This window comes from Podarcis gaigeae (assembly GCF_964106915.1).
Source record: "Podarcis gaigeae genome assembly, chromosome: 16".
NCBI lineage: Eukaryota > Metazoa > Chordata > Lepidosauria > Squamata > Lacertidae > Podarcis > Podarcis gaigeae.
Genome location: NC_139693.1, coordinates 20723732 through 20742127, shown reverse-complemented (window position 1 = coordinate 20742127; position 18396 = coordinate 20723732). Strand labels below are relative to the sequence as shown.

At 44.2% G+C, this 18396-nt stretch overlaps 1 long non-coding RNA gene across 1 annotated transcript; it reads left to right on the top strand.

The window, feature by feature from the left end:
* The first annotated feature begins 1861 nt into the window (after positions 1-1861).
* On the top strand, positions 1862-5577 carry LOC310833078. Its single transcript, XR_014558548.1, has 3 exons — positions 1862-2532; positions 4686-4773; positions 5410-5577. It is a non-coding gene; the product is annotated as an uncharacterized lncRNA (long non-coding RNA).
* Positions 5578-18396: the final 12819 nt, after the last annotated feature.

Below are 18396 nucleotides of genomic sequence, written 5' to 3'. Positions count from 1 at the left end.
GGGCGGTGGCGGGGAGGGGGCACTTTGTGATGAGGAGAAGATGACTTTGTGGATGCAGAGGGCATCTTTGGAAGCTGGCGTTCTCTCTCTCTCTCTCTCTCTCTCTCTCTCTCTCTCTCTCTCTCCCCATCAGCCTTCAGCTTTAACTTCCTTTCCAGCAACCTCAGAATGGGGCTGTTACAACCCCTCTCCTCTCTTCTCCCCTTTGCATTTGAACAGCAGCTATCCCAGACAGAAAGGAGATAATGTGACATGCAGGATAAGTCCAAGGACATGCTTGTTTATGATGGCTATCAACGCTTGGGAGTGGGAGTCTCTTTCAAGGAAAGGGCAGGATGGAGCCAAGAACGGGAGACAAGGGTGGGCGGCTGGGATGATTTACCGCTAATGGGTCACTTGCAAGAAGTCCATGGCATCACATCGGCCAAGAACCCATGGAGGAGACAGAGGCCACTTCTTTCCAGCAAGGAGCTGGGTGGTCTCATTTCAAGGTTCTCCTTGGTGGTCCGGCCAACTTTGGTTGCCTTCCTCATTGGGTAATTGTTTTCCTTTTTGCAAGGGCACATCCTGCTCCCCTCCTTTTTTTCTGCAGAGCTTCCAATCGAACGAAAACAGTCAACAAACAGCCCCAGTTACGCCAAATGACTTGGGCTGAAGCCATCAGAAAGGAGTGCACAGAGTTCAGAAGTGATGGAAATGCTCTAGTTTGAGTTCTTGCAACTGCTTGTGTGATGGACTGGGGAAGCTCTGCCTGAAGACACCAGCCCTGAGACATTGGGGGCTTTTAAGGCTACATTCACACCTTAAATTTCAAGCAGTGCTGTACCACTTTAAGCAGGCACGGCTTCCTTCAAAGAATTCTGGGAGCTGTAGTTTACAAAGGGTGCTGAGAGTTGTTAGTTGTTCCTGTTGTCTACCCAGAGCTACAATTCTCATTGTTACCTGGGAAGAGGGATTGAAAGTTAAACCTCTCTGAGAACAGGTACCTCCTCCTCACAACATTCAGCTCTCTTAACAAACTACAGCTCCCAGAATTCTTTATTTCATTTCATAAAATGTATGGATTGTGGGGAGGGGGGAACCCTCAAAAAGGTTTTTTATTTAGAAGTGTGTATGCATGTGCAGACATTTGCCATCGCTTTTGTGCCAGTGTCCCACATCTGATTTGTCACAGGGTGGCAAATCGTTTAGGCCACATTCACACCTCACATATATCATAGATAACACTGAGTAACAAAAGTTGTGAAAGATCAAACAGAATTTCACACAAGCTTGCCCTGGATCTCTTTTAGGATTTAGCTAAATCACTACAATAATATAAATGTATTGTGACGAAATGGCAAAAATGACCGGAAGAATCAGGAATCAGGAAGACCAAAATTTTAATAAGGAATGGGGGAAATTTATAATTTATCTTAAAAATCATTGTAAACAGTTTAAGATCGTTAGTAGGATTGGAATGACACCTGTAGTTTAATGGTGGATTTTGGATATAATGGAGATATAAAAGATTTGGATTATTATAAAAGATGCAGGAGGAAATGATTAACACTAGGACCCACAAAGGGGAGGAGGGGAGTCCCTTTGGAATCTTGTTTTTATTATGTATGTTGGATATGTGATTGTAAAACTTTGAATTGAAAAACAAAATAAATAAATTTACAAAACAACAACAACAGAAATGTTTCTGTGATTGACAAAACAAAGCATTTCATTATTATTATTTATGTTGCAGGATGTCTGGGCTGCTGCCTCCATCAGCTGCTCTGATCAACATGAAAGGATGCTGTTTCCAAGGTGACAGCTCTAGAGCTTTGAGGATGGAATGCTCAGAAGGGCTTCATTCCCTGAAGCTCAGCAATGCTGGGACTATGATACCTCCAGGTTCAGGCTGTGTGGTGTCTACAGGTCCAGTGTGTCCAGAACTTCTCCCTCTTTGCTAATCTTGCTGGATTAGTTGGTATCTCTAAAGCGATTACTGAGAAGTATGATGGGCTGCAGTTATCAGCTTTGAAATGTTTAGCAACCAGGCGCTCCAATTTTTTTTGGAACGAGAGAGAGAAAAGCTCTGGAGGGGAGGACCCAAACCACTGGTTTCAAATGACAAAAAATGAGATTCCATTTTTATTTTTATTTTGTCCCTGGGCATCTAATGGAGGGGCAAGATCTGTTGGAGTGTTAATGCTGTGAGCCCCTCCATCCTATGTTCAGACTGCTGCTGCCACACACACACACACACACACACCAAACCCGTCATCTGTCCTAGAAAAACTTGAACATCTCATTTCTTCTCATGAGAGCATGGTGGCCATCTTGGGTGCTGTGATCTCGCATGATTTCGACATCATGGTAAAAGCACATTTTTCAGGGCTGCGATGTTGTTTGGCACTCCAAAAATGTGAGTTTTGGGGCATGGGGCCCCCCAAAAGTACTTTTATCATGGGGAAATCATGGCTTAGCATGGCGAGAAAAAACGGGAAAATGGTGTCCCAGATGGTAGTGTCCTGGTTTTTCCCTTTGATGTGTTAGAGGGTATGTCACATACATACATAAACCCATATGTATCCTAAAGACACCTTCATTCCACAGAAACTCGATTCCACATTGGGTAACCTCAGAGACTACAGCAATATATATTCAGGAAAGCTTGGCTGTTTACTCTGTAATGACAAGATATGAAGGCTAGAGCTGAGAGTCATTTCACAAGATGTGTGAATCAAAGAACTGGCCGTGTTTTCAAACAATTCAGTGCGCCGTAGCCCTTGAATGCACAGTTTTTAATCTTACCTGCCAACTTCTCTGCCTTCATTCTTCTGCGGTCAGACCCAGAAACAAATGAGCAAAAGCCCGGTGAAAAGGGATATTTTTCATCTGCTCTCGGGGCTGATAGGATGCCTCCCTTTAATGTACAGTTGAAATACACAAATGCAAACCTCCCTTTGGGGAGAGGAGGAGGAGAGAGAGAAATATATATCACTCAATGCATACTCCACTAAACAAAAACAAATGGCCCCGAAGTAAGATCTTTCTTCAGGGGGTCCCATTGTTTTATGAAACCCGCCCTGAAAATGTATTAATCTCATAGCTGAATGGGGGGGGGGGGGAGTGTGTGACAACAAAGGATCAACTTTCCATGGTATCCCCCCCTCCCACCATGGTTCTCTGAAAGTTTGTTCTTTTAATTGATTTATTCTGTTAGTAGGTGGTGCGTTACGTTTGTTTGAAATGCCTCCAGTGGGTTCATTCGGAGCGTCTGGCCTGACATAAACCAGACGCATTGGCTGCCTGTGTTTTGTGGAAATGGACTTAAATTCTGCAGGCAAATTTGCTGCTTTTTTATATCCATTTTTTACAAGGCTCCTGGGAGCCAGGGAGAATTCTGTGGACCTTCACCGTACAGCATTGTCTGTTTCGTCACTGTGTATGTTATCAACACCCCCTGAGGCTGGGAATAATTCTTCATGCTTCCAGTGTTATGATCTTCTCTTCCTCTCTTCTTGGGACAGTTTTGCTCAGGCCTCTCCATCTGGTCCTTAGGTCATGATCCTCCCAGACCACAACTTCTCTCCAGCTGTGCTCTGCTGTCCACTTTGAGAGCTGTTCCCTGGCCTTGCACAATAACCACATCTCTTGCCGGCTTGGATGGTGTGCGTTCGTGGGCTTGTGCGTGATATTGCTTGAAATGCATGGTGCAGATGGGGCCTTGGCTAGTTAGAGAAAGGCCCCATCTGCACGATACATTTTTTAATAATAAAATTTAAGGTCTTATATAATAAATGTTCATAAATGTACCAACCAAGCACGTAGATAGATCAGCACAGGAAGACCGACCTGAAAGCATTTTGACTCCCAAGCTGACCAAATGTTTCTCTGCAAGGAGGGAAGAGGTGAAAAAACCTTCCTTGTTACAGAAATTGGGTAGTCACAATTTCAAAGGAATGAGCAGACTACCAGCAAAGGCAATCAGATAAGGCATCATCAGATAACCTGACAGACAGGAAAAACAACAACATTCAAATTTCTGTTGTAGACCACCTTTTCTGTGATGTAGGTATGATGATTGTGATGTATGTATGATGTATGGAGGGGGGGAGCTTGAGCTCCAGGGAAGGCAATTTAAAATGTCTATATAAGGACAGGCACACCTTTGTTCTGGGTCCTCCTCTGCCCTCCTGCGTATGAGGGGAGCACCCTATTGCAACAGCTTTAATAAAGATCAGGCTTACTAGCTGCTTTACTTCTCAGTATTCTCTAGTTGGCTTCTGTTATTTTCTCCTACCAATAGGGAACTCACGTAAGGACTCCATATGGGCTCTTGGATACCACATAAAGGGAAAAGGGCAGATTTTGTTTACAACAATTTAAAGCAGGATTGTACCATGTCATCCCACAAAGAATCATGGGAACTGTAGTTCATTAAGGGTTGAGAGTCCTTTTACCCTAACACAGATACAATTTTTAGAGTGGTTTCATAAGCAATCTCTCTTCCAACCCCAACCCCCTCTTCTTTATGGGAAGGGCAGTGGCTCAATGGTAGAGAATTTGCTCTACATGCAGAACGATCCAGGTTCAATTCCTGGCAATGTCCCCTGTCTAAAAGGTGCTGTCAGTCTGTGTAGACAATACTAGGCTAGGTGAGCTAATGGTCAGTTTCAATATAAGGAAGCTTCTTTATTTTATTTTAGAACCATGAAGACTGGGAACATATTTTATTTCTAAGGAACGGCTGAAAAATGGTAGTTGAGCATCTGGTTCAATTCCTGGCATCTCCAGGTAGGGATGGAAAGAACTTCTGCCCCAAACTCCAGAAAACAGCTGTAGACAATCCTAAGCTAGATGGATGCAGTGGCATGACATGGGAGAGGGGGCAAAGGAACAGTTGTCCTGGGTGCAAAATTGTTAGAGGGTGCAAATTTTCAACACCCAGCAGTGCCTCAATACAGCTGCATGCTTCCATCACTAGGCTCTGTTGAAAACGGCTTCTCCATGCAAACCAGGAAGTGACCTCTCCAGACAATGGAGCAACTCATATTATCTCTGCGGCTGAAACCACCTGGGTGACACGGATGCCATTAAGCAGTTGAATGTACATGTGTACTCTGTCCGTTTCCCTTTCTCCCAACTGAGTGGCCCCGGGCACTGGCAACCTGCACTACGCCACTGGATGGACCAATGGTCTGGCTTGGTGTAGGGTGGCTTCTTACATTCCCATATTAGTCCTATGGCTTGACGATGGAACCCAGAGGCAGCTTTTGCCTGACAGTGACTTTGGAGAGGAAGCAATGATGCCTAGATGCCATGTGGTACCCTTGACTCTCCCTGTATCATTAAAAACTAAAGATTTTCCCATCCCACCACATGGATGAGATTCATTCTCTCCCTCTCTCTTTCTCTCTCTCTCTCCAATAGATCAGTCTTCATCAAAGCCTTAGGATGTAATTAAGAGCCTAAGGACTTCAATCAAGGTCAAGCTGATGGAATCTCATAGATGATCTCTTCAGTGGCCTAGCTGGTTTGATGGACTCATGCCCAAGAATTATTTCATGCACCAGAGCAGATGGATGCCTTAGGATTTATTGTCCACCTCGAAAAAAAGACAAGAAAAAGCTCATGTTGCTTTCAAGTTCTTTGACAAACCACAGGCTACATCTAAGGGGGTGGGGGTGGGGTTTGCACAGCTCAGCTGAAGAGTGAGGAGTTCACTTGGTTGTGTGTCCTGCAGCTAGGACAGTGGTGAATATTTATTCTTCTTGTTTTCAGGAGAGAACCTGTATGTGTGAGGCTGTTCCTAAGTAGTCCTTTACCTCCTTAGCAATTATACTAATTATAATATAACATGGGGAAATGTTGCTCAGTCACAGAGTACTTGCATTGTTGGGTTTTGAAACCCTCAAGAGCTGCTGCCAGACAGTGTAGACAGTACTGAGATAGATGGACCAAGTATCTGATTCAATGAAAAGCACGTTCCTACACAGGTATTTCAAAAATATGGGGAAGGGCTGCAGCTCAGTGGTAGAGCATCTGCCTTGCATGTAGAAGGTCCCAGCTTCCATTCCCAGCATTTCCAAGCAAAGACTCCCTGCCAGAAACCCTGGAGAGCCACTGCCAATCAGTGTAGACAATACTGAGATAGATGGACCAAGGTACTGTCCTGTGTCCCTGTGTCTGAACAGAAGAACTGCAATGCAGTGATTTGAGCATATGCTTTGCATACAGAAGATTCCAGGTTTGACCCCTAGCATTTCCAGGTTGGGAATGTCCACTACCCCAAATCCTGGAGAGCTTCTGCCAGTCAGTGTAGACAATTCTGAACTGGATGGGCCAATGTTCTGACTCAATACATTCCTGTGTCATAAAGGAAGGGCTGTAGCACAGTGGTTAGAGCATCTTTATGAAACTCTGGAGAGTCACTGCCAGTCAGTGCAGACAATACTGAGGTACATAAACCAATGGTCTGACTCAGTATGAGGCAGCTTTCCATATTCTTCCTGCGGATCCCAAAGCATGAACAGCAGGCACTGACTCTGAAAGAATTTACAGCCATTTAAGGCACCGTGTAGTACAATATACATCTTATTAATTACTTATTAATTACTTACTTCATAAAATTTATACACTGCTTGATTGCATGGTTGTTGTTTTTTTTAAAAAAACCCAACAACCTCAAAGCAGTTTACAAAAAAGATTTTAAAAACTCCAAAAGGAAAATTAACAGCAATAACTTTCAAGTAAAAGGTAAAGGGACCCCTGACCATTAGGTCCAGTTGTGGCCGACTCTGGGGTTGCGGTGCTCATCTCGCTTTATTGGCCGAGGGAGCCGGCTTACAGCTTCCGGGTCATGTGGCCAGCATGACTAAGCTGCTTCTGGCGAACCAGAGCAGCGCGCGGAAACACCGTTTACTTTCCCGCCGGAGTGGTACCTATTTATCTACTTGCACTTTGACATGCTTTCGAGCTGCTAGGTTGGCAGGAACAGGGACCGAGCAACAGGAGCTCACCTCATTGCAGGGATTTGAATCGCCAACCTTCTGATCGGCAAGTCCTAGGCTCTGTGGTTTAACTCACAGTGCCACCCGCGTCCCTCTAACTTTCAAGTAGCTAAGCTTAAAAAACCAGTTGAAACTCACATCAAAGTCCTAAATATCTAAACATTTTGTCTGGGGTGATGCCCAAATGGCAATAAGCAGGGAGTTCCAAAGTGTAGGTGCCACCACAATAAAAGGTTGAGTTCTTACAAATGCGGAACAGGAATGGTGTGACACCTGTAACGGTTGCCAGTTCCACTGACATATCTAAGGTAGGGTGCTCTCATAGGTAAACTGGTCCCAAGTCGTTAAGGGCAGCAATGACAATGCAACAATGAAGTCTCTGACTCCAACCAATGCAGGCTCTGGCTCCACCTGCTGTTGACCTCCTTGTCTTCCATACCAATAGCCCCAATGGCACCACCCACCAGTGCTAAGAGCTATCCTATCAGCTCCCCACATACCCTAAGTGCACAAAGGGGCCCTTGGTATGCTGTACTGTCCAAGACACCCAGTACCCACAGCCCTGATGCCATTCCAAAGACCCCCTTTGCCAGCTTCCAACTGTTATAAAAAATTTAGGGTACACCCGCATAGCAGACACACACTCCACAGAAAACCAATCCTTCATCCTTCAAAACATTCCCTGAGAATACTGCACATTATTTTAGCACACAGAACAATTCTAAAAAGCCGTCTTGGCTCTCCTAATTATTCTAAATATTTCCTCTAGAGAAGGAGATACCTTGGAGACACCTTTCCCAATAGTTCCCCCCCCCCCTTACAAATCCTACAAATATTGTCTTAAGGCCATATTTTGTGTATGAATAGGGTATGCCTGTGACCTGGATTCAAGAACTAAGGTAATTACCATCTCAAAATAATGGCCAGACTGCCCAGGTAATGCAATCAGTAAAATGTTATCAGGTATCTTGGCAGACAGGAGAGAAGCTACACTCAAATTTCTGTGGTAGACCTCCTATTTCTGTGATGCATGTATGATGCTTTTAGGATGGTCTTTGGCTAAGGGGTTGGGCATAATCTAAAGTCTTTAAAGGTTCCTGCACACTTTGTTCTTGGTCTTTCTCTCTCACCACCTTGCAAAGAGAGGGGTCTGGGACTCTGTTGCAGCAGAAAAATAAAGATCTGCCTTGCTTTCGTTGGATCCTGCCTCCATCCATTCTTCTCTGACTGATCATGGACTTAGGGGACACATAGTCCCTTGGGGAGTTGGCAACCAAAGCCAAATCCACCCCCACTCCCCACAACACAACCTAAAGCTTTCCAACTTTCTTGCTGTTGACTTAAGCCCGGTGACAGGTAATGAGCGTGGAAGTCGGGAATTATTAGCACCCTCCTGATGCTAATACCAGCTGATCTGATCATACAGCCTAGGCAGTTGTTTTCCAGCCCAAGCTAGCATCTCCCCACAGATTTCAGAGAGCGGAAACCAGCCTTTGCAAATGCACTGGGGAAGAGAAGTGTGTGTTTGAAAAGGGATCTTGATGCGAGCATTTAGGAGCCAGGCTAGCAAGCTGGCAAATGCCTCTTTGCTTCCTGGTTTCCATCAGGGCCCTTGCGCTCCCTCTGTTCCCCCACCGGAGCACTGGGGGGGGGCCCTCGGAGGTGCTACAGGCGCTGTACGGCGGCGCAGAGGGACAGGAGCAAACCGACTCTGATTTGTGCCCAAAGGCATCAGTGTCATACTGGTCGTGATGTCAGCTCCGGAGAACGTCAAGGCAGCAGTCAGGGTGTGCTGTCACAAAGAGAAATAGATATCATTTCAAACACAAAAGCTCTTGAGAGAAGGGAGGGGGAGGAAGGGCTGGAGTCCCACAATGCATCGCTTCCTTTTCTTGATCACCTGACCCCCTTCCCAGGCCTTATTTGTTTGCTTCCTTGATTAATTAGAACGATAGAAGCTGGGAAGAAATCCTGTGAAGCACACACAGAGATCCACAACCACAAACTACGTATTGCAAACACTGCTTTTGTGCCAATGCTCTGCAATTGTTTTGGTACTGTGGGATCAGAACCACAGATCTCTGGGGTTAGAGATTGATTGTTAAACCACACTGGGAATTTATAGCTCTGAGAGGGGAGTAGGGGTCTCCTAGGGGCCTCAGGGCCATAATAAATGACAGCTCCCAGAATCCTTTGTGGGAAGCCATGACTGTTTAAAGCAGTATGGTAGTTCTTTTGTTTTAATTAATAGAGATAGATAGATAGATGATAGATAGATAGATGATAGATAGATAGATGATAGACAGATGATAGATATAGATAGATAGATAGATAGATAGATAGATAGATAGATAGATAGAGATAGATATAGATAGATAGATAGATAGATAGATAGATAGATAGATAGATAGATAGATAGATAGATGATAGATAGATAGATAGATAGATAGATAGATAGATGATAGATAGATAGATAGATAGATAGATATAGATATAGATAGATGATAGATAGATAGATAGATAGATAGATAGATAGATAGATATAGATAGATGATAGATAGATGATAGATTTGTGAACAGCCCTTCATCTGAAGATCTCAGGGAGATCACAACATAAAAATACAAAATGAAAACACAAAATACGTAATAATAATTAGAAAACCCATAACCCCACCACCCCAATTTCACCATATTCATAATGGTGGAATGGACTCCCTTTGAAGGTGGTGGACTCTCCTTTGTTGGAGGTATTCAAAGAGAGGTTGGATGGACATCTGCCAGGTATCCTTTAGCTGTGTTTCCTGCATTGCAGGGGGTTGACTTGGGGTCCCTTCCAATCTTGCAATTCCATTATTCTATGAGTTATGCAATTCTCCACCACCTTCTGTGATGTCCGCCAATTGTAGGATGGGAACCTTTGTCAGTTTGCATTTCCTAATGCAGAAAGTATTGATCTGATGTGTAGAGATCTTTCCTATTCTCATTAATTCAAGAGGGTTCTGGAAGCTTCTCTGTGTGAAAGAAACAAGCAGAAGGTTCGTGATGTTTGGGTTATTCCTTCAGAGAAGCTGAGTACAGCTGCCTTAAACTGGTTCTGTTACCGCTTTCTGTCAAAGTCATGCTGACTATAAAAGTAGGGTCAGAAAGCGCCTGAGTTTCACTTTCTATCTCTTTTCCTTCTGGTGTGGTGTTCTGTATATAATATGCTATATGCTAAGGTTTAGTCTTCCTATAAGTTATTGTATGTTTAAGTAAAGTCTGCTGCAACTGGATTTTTCATGGACTGTGCCAATACTGAATGTATTGGATTTACCATTATGCTCATTTGCCTTCGGTAGCAGTGAAGCTCTGCTGGATGAAATACAACTGCCTCTGGTCTATTTTTTGGGAATCCCACAATGTGTTTAAGTTTTTACTCTGCTAACTATACATTGGAATCTGCTCTGGATCAATATTGAGTAGAATTCCATGACAACCCCACCCATCTCATTGCTTCTGCTGCTCCCACATCCACCCTCCAGTCCAGAAAACAACCAGCTGCCTTATATCCCTGCTCAATCACTGAGGTATTCAGGGGAATCACTGTTAGTGTATCCTTATGGCTCAGATGCACAGCTTGGCTCCACCAGGAACTGTGCATTCAGCATTGCGGACCCAATGTTATGGAACTCCCATCCAGTTAAAGCCAGATAGTCCCTCTACCCACTGAACTTCCAGCACCTTCTGAAGACTTAAATTCCAGCAGGCTTTTAAACTGAATTCTGATTCTATAGTTTTAACTCTTTGTAGTCTTCTTGCATTGGGTCTCCTTGTAGGCTGCTTAGCAACAACTGTGAATAAGTGATATGCAAATCTTTGATACAAATAAATATTTGCAATTCATCTTGCTTCCACATGTGTTCCACCCATGTCCATTTCAACCTGTTCCCACATTTATTTAGAAAATGCAAAATGCAACCAAAGGGTGTAAATTTGCAGAATTATTTATTTAATTAAATAATGGGGGGGGGCATCAACGTGGTTTGGAGCATATAGCTGTGCAATCAAAACCCATATTAAGAAGTTATAAACATACTTCAATTAACCATTGTGGAAGGATGTATTCTTAATTGCCTGCATAGTTTTCCAGCAGGCTCTTAAAAGTTGAACAGAAGGCGCCTGCTAGATCTCTAGTGGCAGAGTGTTCCACAGGATTGGGCTGAAGACACTGAAAGCTCAGTTTCTTGTTGTGAAATGAGCCTTGCCAACTCAGGGAATGACACTTCATGTTCCTGCAGATGATCTTGGTGATCAAGGTGGGATATAAAGGTTCAGGTGACCCTCCAAATATGCATTAAAAAAAGGTTCAAGCAAAGAACTGCATGGGAACATTCAGGAAGTTTGAAAGTTTTGATTTGCATGTTAGCTCCAGGTGGTGTACATCAGGTCAGTTTGCATTGGCCTTAGCCAGGTGTGGACATTTCCTTTTTTATTTTTTTTAAATATATTTTTATTAAAGATTTCTTGGTTTACAAAAGTATGTGCAATGTCTCTTTTTTCAAGTTACATTTTCTATAGATCAATTTCATTTCTTGAGACATTAGTGTTACATTGGGAAGAAAAGGGGGAAGAGATAGAGGGGGCAATGGTGAATGGGGCAGGGGCAGGTGGCAATGCTTCTGTTCTACTTAGTGTATGTGTGGGGTTTTGTGTCAGAGTCACTGGTTTGGGTTCTCTTTACTATTCGCTTGTGTTTCTTTGGTGTTGAGAGAGGTTGGAGGTGGGCTAGGGTGTGGTTGGTTGTCTTTGACTGGCTGTAGTGAAATTTGTTTTCGTGGTAGCACAAGGATGGAAGACTGAAGAAATCCCAACTAAAGAATCATGGCAAGAAAAATTGATGGACTATGCAGAACTGGCAAAACTGACATATAAGCTATGGGACAAGGATAACTGTGACTTTAAGGATGAATGGGAACCCTTTACAAAGTATCTGAAGACTCAACAAAGCGAACTGGACTCCTTGGCAGGTTTTGAATAAACATTCACAAACTTTTTATTGATAATAATCAGCTAAATAGTTTGAGGATCTATAGAACTTTGTAACATGCAGAAAACAGCATTCTTAGAGAAACCAAAGACTGGAACTGAGGGAAGTCAGGGGGTGGGGTGGGGGTGGGTTTTGTGTGGGAGGGAGGAAAATGGGGGGGGCAAGGATGATATATTTTTGGATAATATGTCTTGTTATAATTTTGAATAATAAAAAAAGAAATTTGTTTTCGTGTGTGAGTGGTGTGTGTATATGTGGCTGGATCAGGTTGGATTTGAATGCTGTTGGCGGGTTCTTCTTGTTGTCTTGTTGGGCTGTGTATGTGACAAAGGGTAACCATACCGGGGTGAAGGCATCTTCTTCTATTTGTCCCCGTGTCAGTTTCAGTTTGTTGGTTTGTTTTTCTAATAAGGCTGCTACCTATCTGAGGCCACGTCCAATGCCCTCTTGACTTCTGGCTAGGCAACCCACCCTCTCCCCAGCACCTCCAATAGTCTAGTTTGGGCAAACTGCTACATAACTTAGATCTGGCTCTTTGTGATGACAGAGAAGGAGCATAAAAGGGGGAAGTGTACTTGAGCTGGGATTGCACCCAAGGCCTACATTCCCAGCAAAGCTGGTTCCTGTTCCCCCTACTGCTGTCTACTTACTGGGTGGTCTCCCAAGTTAAGTGGTTCATCTAAAGCCACACAGAGATTACTACGTATCCTCAGTCAGGGCAAATTATAGATAAGCTGTGCCAAAGCATTGTGATTAGAGGGTGCAAACTGCAAAGGAACTGGGAACTCCAAAGTTGCCCTCCTCCAAATTCTCATTGTCGTCTCTCACAAGCCTTTTTGCATTCAGAGACCCCTCATTTAAACAAAGCAAATTCCTTCCCCCTCCCCTCCCCAACCAACCACCATGTACCTTTCTACACATGGTAGACTCTCCCTCTCTTTCCTTTCTCGCTACCTCTGGAACAAGAGCAGGTGTGGAGAGGTTCCAGGGTGGCACATCTCACCCGCCAGAGGTCACCTGCATAATTCATCTCACCTACCAGAGGTCGCCTGTCTAATGCATCAAGCACAACAGGTTGGCTTCTCTTATTAAAAGGAGGCTCTGGAGAGGACAGAGGTTGATGTCAAGGGCAGATCCGAATGAGGCAAGGCCTTAGGGGAATCCTGGTGATTCAAGAGGGGTGATAGATCTCCACGCGCCAAGAAAAGGGGGTAGGCAGGAAAGGAGACACATTTTACGAGGTCGTGAACATCTGATATGAATAAAGCATTGAGATGGTACAGGGCTATTTGAGCTGGTGTCACAGACAAGAAGGAGAGAGGCCTGACTCAAGCTAGGGCTGTGTCAGTGCCCGAGGGATTTTGGAAGAGTAGCTCCTGGAAGAAAACTATTCATGAGTGCAATAAGCTATCAAAGGAAACGATGGCACAGGATGTTTCAGAGGCTGCTCTTGCTACGTATGAAAGCAGAGCATGGAAATCTTCATAGAAGGACAAGTCCCTGACTTTAAGCATTAGAAACCCCATCATCTCCACGGATTATACTGAAGGAAGTGGGTGTCCACTAGTTCAAGGTGCATTTATGCTGGTGTTTTACTGCCCAATGTAGGATTCGAACTATTGACATAATTCAATTTGCTGTTAAATTATGAGAGCTAAGCCCAAACAGCTCTGCATTTTTGCAAAATATTTTTGGTCGGGCTGCAAAATGCCTTCACTTTTCAGCACCCCAACGAACAGGCGTTGAGGTTGCTCATACTCACCCCCCCCCTACTTTGCTGATGTCCTTTTGTAGCTAGTTCCAGTTACAGAGCCTTGAGATGGCATCTTGCTCATTGCGTGATCCATGATTGGGTGGGATCACCTGTGCGGCTGTTGCAGGAACAAGCAAAGGGAGAGTGGTACAAGCAACCAGTTGTGGGAAAGCCACAACCGACATATTTTGCGTGACCATGCGCAACAGCCCCAGCCCCCGGGGATCATAAGACAACGCTGTGGAATGAAAAATTAGGACACAACTTTATTAAACTTCCAAATGTAGGAAGATCTTGGCTTAGACCTTGGGTGTGTATCCCTCCCAGCCCCCCAGCTAGGGGAACTGGGGCATATCAGGGTAAATGGGATATGGGGGTGCTCTGTGAGCCGTAAGTGTAGCAGGCAGCCCAGCCCATATCCCCACACGCAGGATAGTTCACTGACAACCTTTCAGTGTATGGCCAGTGACACCAATTATATAACCCCTTTAAGAGGGGACCCTGGAATCGCTGCCACAGGAGTGGGGCATGAATCAGCACTTCATGCCCATGCCCCCCCCCCAATTATAGGGAAGAAAAGACTAAAGGATTCCACCCAAGGCCATAACAGCCAAAGTTGTAGTTACAGATACAAAGAAGTGTGCATGCAAACGAAAGCTCATACCAAGAACTAACTTAGTTGGTCTTTAAGGTGCTACTGGAAGGAATTTTTTTTTGTTTAGCCAAAGTTGTGACGAACTGCTATGGAGAAAACAAAACCTGCCAATGCAGGGACATTTCTTCCTAGTCCTTCAACAGCAACCAGTCAAAGACCATAGCAGCGCCCACAAAACAGGAAGAAATAGTTAACCTGCAAACAAGAAAACATTAAACAAAGGGAGAGTAGGGAAGGTGAATCTCCAGAGCCAACTGCCTCTGCCTGGCTATCGTCGGCTCCAACCCCTATTTATAAATGGGGCTGGCCCCGCCTCCCAGCAAGAAAATTGATTACTGAGGTTGGGCGTGAACCTCCAAATAATAACACTGAGAGGCAAGCCAGCCCCCTCTCTACTAGTAAGTTCCCTGGGAACTGTAGCATCACGCACGATCCCGCAAAGAGCACCCACATTATTATAAAGTGTGAATGCTCATTTTGGGGAAATGCTACTAAAATGGCTAATTTCTACATCGTTGTAGGTCCTCCCCAGTCCTCTAGGACATGAAGATGCCAGCGTAGGCATGAACAGGTGGCTTGAGACCATGGAAGGAGAATCCATCTTTCTAGTCTCATTGAAGGATGCTTCCTGCTTGCCATACCAAAGCTGTGTCTGGCCCACTCTTTTAAAATAGGACTGCATTCATTGGATCAACATTTTAGCTTGCTTGGCCATGCATAGCATTTGTTGTGTATTTAACCCTTGCTTTGCTATGTACTACAGTGGTACCTCACTTTTTGAATGTCTTGGAAGCAGAACGTTTCGGTTTTCAAACACCGAAAACCTGGAAGTAAATGCTTCTGTTTTTGAACGCACTTTGGAAGTCGAACAGCTTCCACTGAGCCCCCCCCCCCCCAATTTTCTCCATTGAATTTGCAGTCAGCCCTTTGCGCCTCAGTTTTTGAATGTTTTGTAGGTCGAACGGTCTTCCGGAACGGATTACGTTCGGAAACCGAGGTACCACTGTATGCTGATTTGAGCAATAAGGTTCTGGGCAGAAACTGTAATCTGGGTTTGAATTGATGTAAGTGAAGTAATACATGTTGTTGTTGTTGTTTAGTCGTTTAGTCGTGTCCGACTCTTTGTGACCCCATGGACCAGAACACGCCAGGCACTTCTGTCTTCCACTTTGGTCAAAGTAAGTAATACATGATAGCACCTAAACAGCATCTGCCGCTCCATAAACCCATTAAATCCAGAATATAAGATTACCTAGCTGCACTACTGGACCAGCCTTGAATCTCCAGTTGCGGCGGGTTGCAGGCTTCTGACATTAGCACTGCATGCATCCAGTTTGTCTCTCCATGTTCCCCTGAAGGATTTGGCTGTCCCAGCTTAGCTGTCACTCAAAATGACGCTATTCTCCATGATGGTGGGCTTGCAAAGACCAGATCTGGATTTATTTATTTTTTGAAAAAGATAAATAGAATTATTAACAAAAGCATTATAGTTTTTGTGGTTAGTATTTAACCACCAGATTCAATGAAAAGAACACTCCCTAAGTGCTTTTTATCCCCTGCCTCCCGCCCAGGAGCTTTTTCCATCAAGTTCCAGGAATATTTAATATGGGGCAGGCTTTGAAGGAGCCCAAGTAAGACCAGATGCTTCGGCAAATGTTGAGTTTATAAAAATATAACCACTTTTTTAAAAAAAATAAAAATGAAGAGGGTGTCTGCATAAACACAATTTATGGGGTGTGAACACTGAGACTCGGAGTTTTGAGGGCTGCCCTCTTTTTTTTTGACATAGTCTTTATTAAAGGGTGTAAAAGACCTTTGTTGTTCTTGTTGCTGACCATTGTTCTTACAGAAGGATTTTTCTTTTTCTTTTGTTTCCCCTGAACAGCAATGTCACAGGGAAGTGGAGCTCACCCCATCTGTCAGACAAAACTGGCTGCCGTTCAATTTCCAAGGCCCAGAGCACCAGTTTCAACCAATCACTCCCTGCCACAAATACAGAAACACACACACACCGTATCTTCTTGGGGGTCATGTGGACAAGCGAGTTGTGTGGCTTTCACTGCTAGGTGCCAGGTCACGATCAAAATGTTGGCTTCTCCATGATCCTTTGGGGTGGGGGGTGGGCAGAGGCATTGCAAGGGCAGGGGGAAAGCAGATGCCCTATAAATTGCAGAAATCGCCTGGTGTTTATTGGGTGTCTCCAACCCATTCCCTGCCCCTCGGCTGAATCAGCTCCAGATTTTCAGGATTGGGGCTGGCCTGAATCCAGATTGAACGATGGTGGAGATTGTCTCTGGTTGGAAACAATTAGGTTAAAGAAATACTGGCAAAGCGGTGGTGCTGATCTCACAGTTTATCGGGACTCTTGAGCTGTGCAGGCTGAATTGAAATCCTCAGCACCCAGGAAGGTTGGCTGGCTTCCCAGGGCCAACAGATGCCGGAAAAACTCACCTAGTGAAAGCAAACACATGTTTGCGGATGCAAGTATCATTTAGGGCACACCAGACAGAGAGCTGGGATTGGCTGTACCTCCTGATGCATGATGTACAGATGGGTACAAAGGCTAGAGGAAACATTCAATTCAGGCCACAGTCACAACATAAACTTAAAGTGCTTTGATACCACTTTAGAGTAGATTTAAGCATTTTTCGCACATTAAAAAACAATATTACTACGTCACTATTTTTAAGATCATCATCATTTTATTTGTATGTTACCTTTCCACACTCAGGGCGGCTTACAATATGAAAAGATTTGCATAATTATGAACATAGCAAAGTAGCCATAAAAATAAATAAAATACATCAAAAGCTACATAACCAAACTGAAGAATATACACATAAAATAAAGATACAAAAAAATTAATTTCAATAACAACAAAAACTCCTGACAAAACTTTCCCCAAAATACTCCAGTCCTTGCTAGGTGGCAGCAGCAGCAGCAGTTTTTATGAAGCCATCAGGCTCCTGGCAGGATTCTATATCCTCATAACTTCAAAGACAGATTACATGGGATGGATTGATTAAGAAACAGCAGCGTGAGGATGATATTGATGACCATAATGAGCACCTTAAAGTCTAATTCCAGTTCATGAGATGCATCTGATAAAGTGGATTAATGTAAAACAGAAGTTGTGGGATAACCAGCCTCATCTAACCAACATGCATAAATCTAATTATTTCACAAAAGGGTTAATACAACAGAGTAAGCTATCCTGCCAGGTTTAGCTCACACTGGGAGGGACTAGGTAATCAAGGCATTGTTCCCTGCACCTACCTGAGAAGACCAACATGTGAAGAGGTTCTGAGCTATTTGCTCCAGCTCAGACTGCATGGCTCTCACCAGCCATTCTTGAGTTCCTATACCAATAATTTAGGAACTGTCACCACTGTAACTAAGCCCAGCTTTACTGCCTGTGCAACTTTACTGAATGCTGTATGGAAAAGCACATGGATTTGACCTTTGCAAGTAAATCATTTTTAACTGACCTGTACGGTCTTTTTCTAAGCTTGGGGAAGAAGGAAACTTCGGAACTCACTTTAAAGGGTACATATTTTAAAGGACCCACAACCTATATTTCCACATGGTAAAGGTAAAGGTAAAGGGACCCCTGACCATTAGGTCCAATCGCAGACGACTCTGACGTTGTGGTGCTCATCTCGCTTTATTGGCCGAGGGAGCCAGCGTACAGCTTCCGGGTCATGTGGCCAGCATGACTAAGCCGCTTCTGGCAAACCAGAGCAGCACACAGAAACGCCATTTACCTTCCCGCCGCAATGGTACTTATTTATCTACTTGCACTTTTATGTGCTTTCGAACTGCTAGATGGGCAGGAGCAGGGACCGAGCAACGGGAGCTCACCCCGTCGTGGGGATTTGAACCGCTGACCTTCTGATCGGCAAGTCCTAGGCTCTGTGGTTTAACCCACAGCACCACCCACGTCATTTCCGCATAATCCTAGTCAAAATAGTCC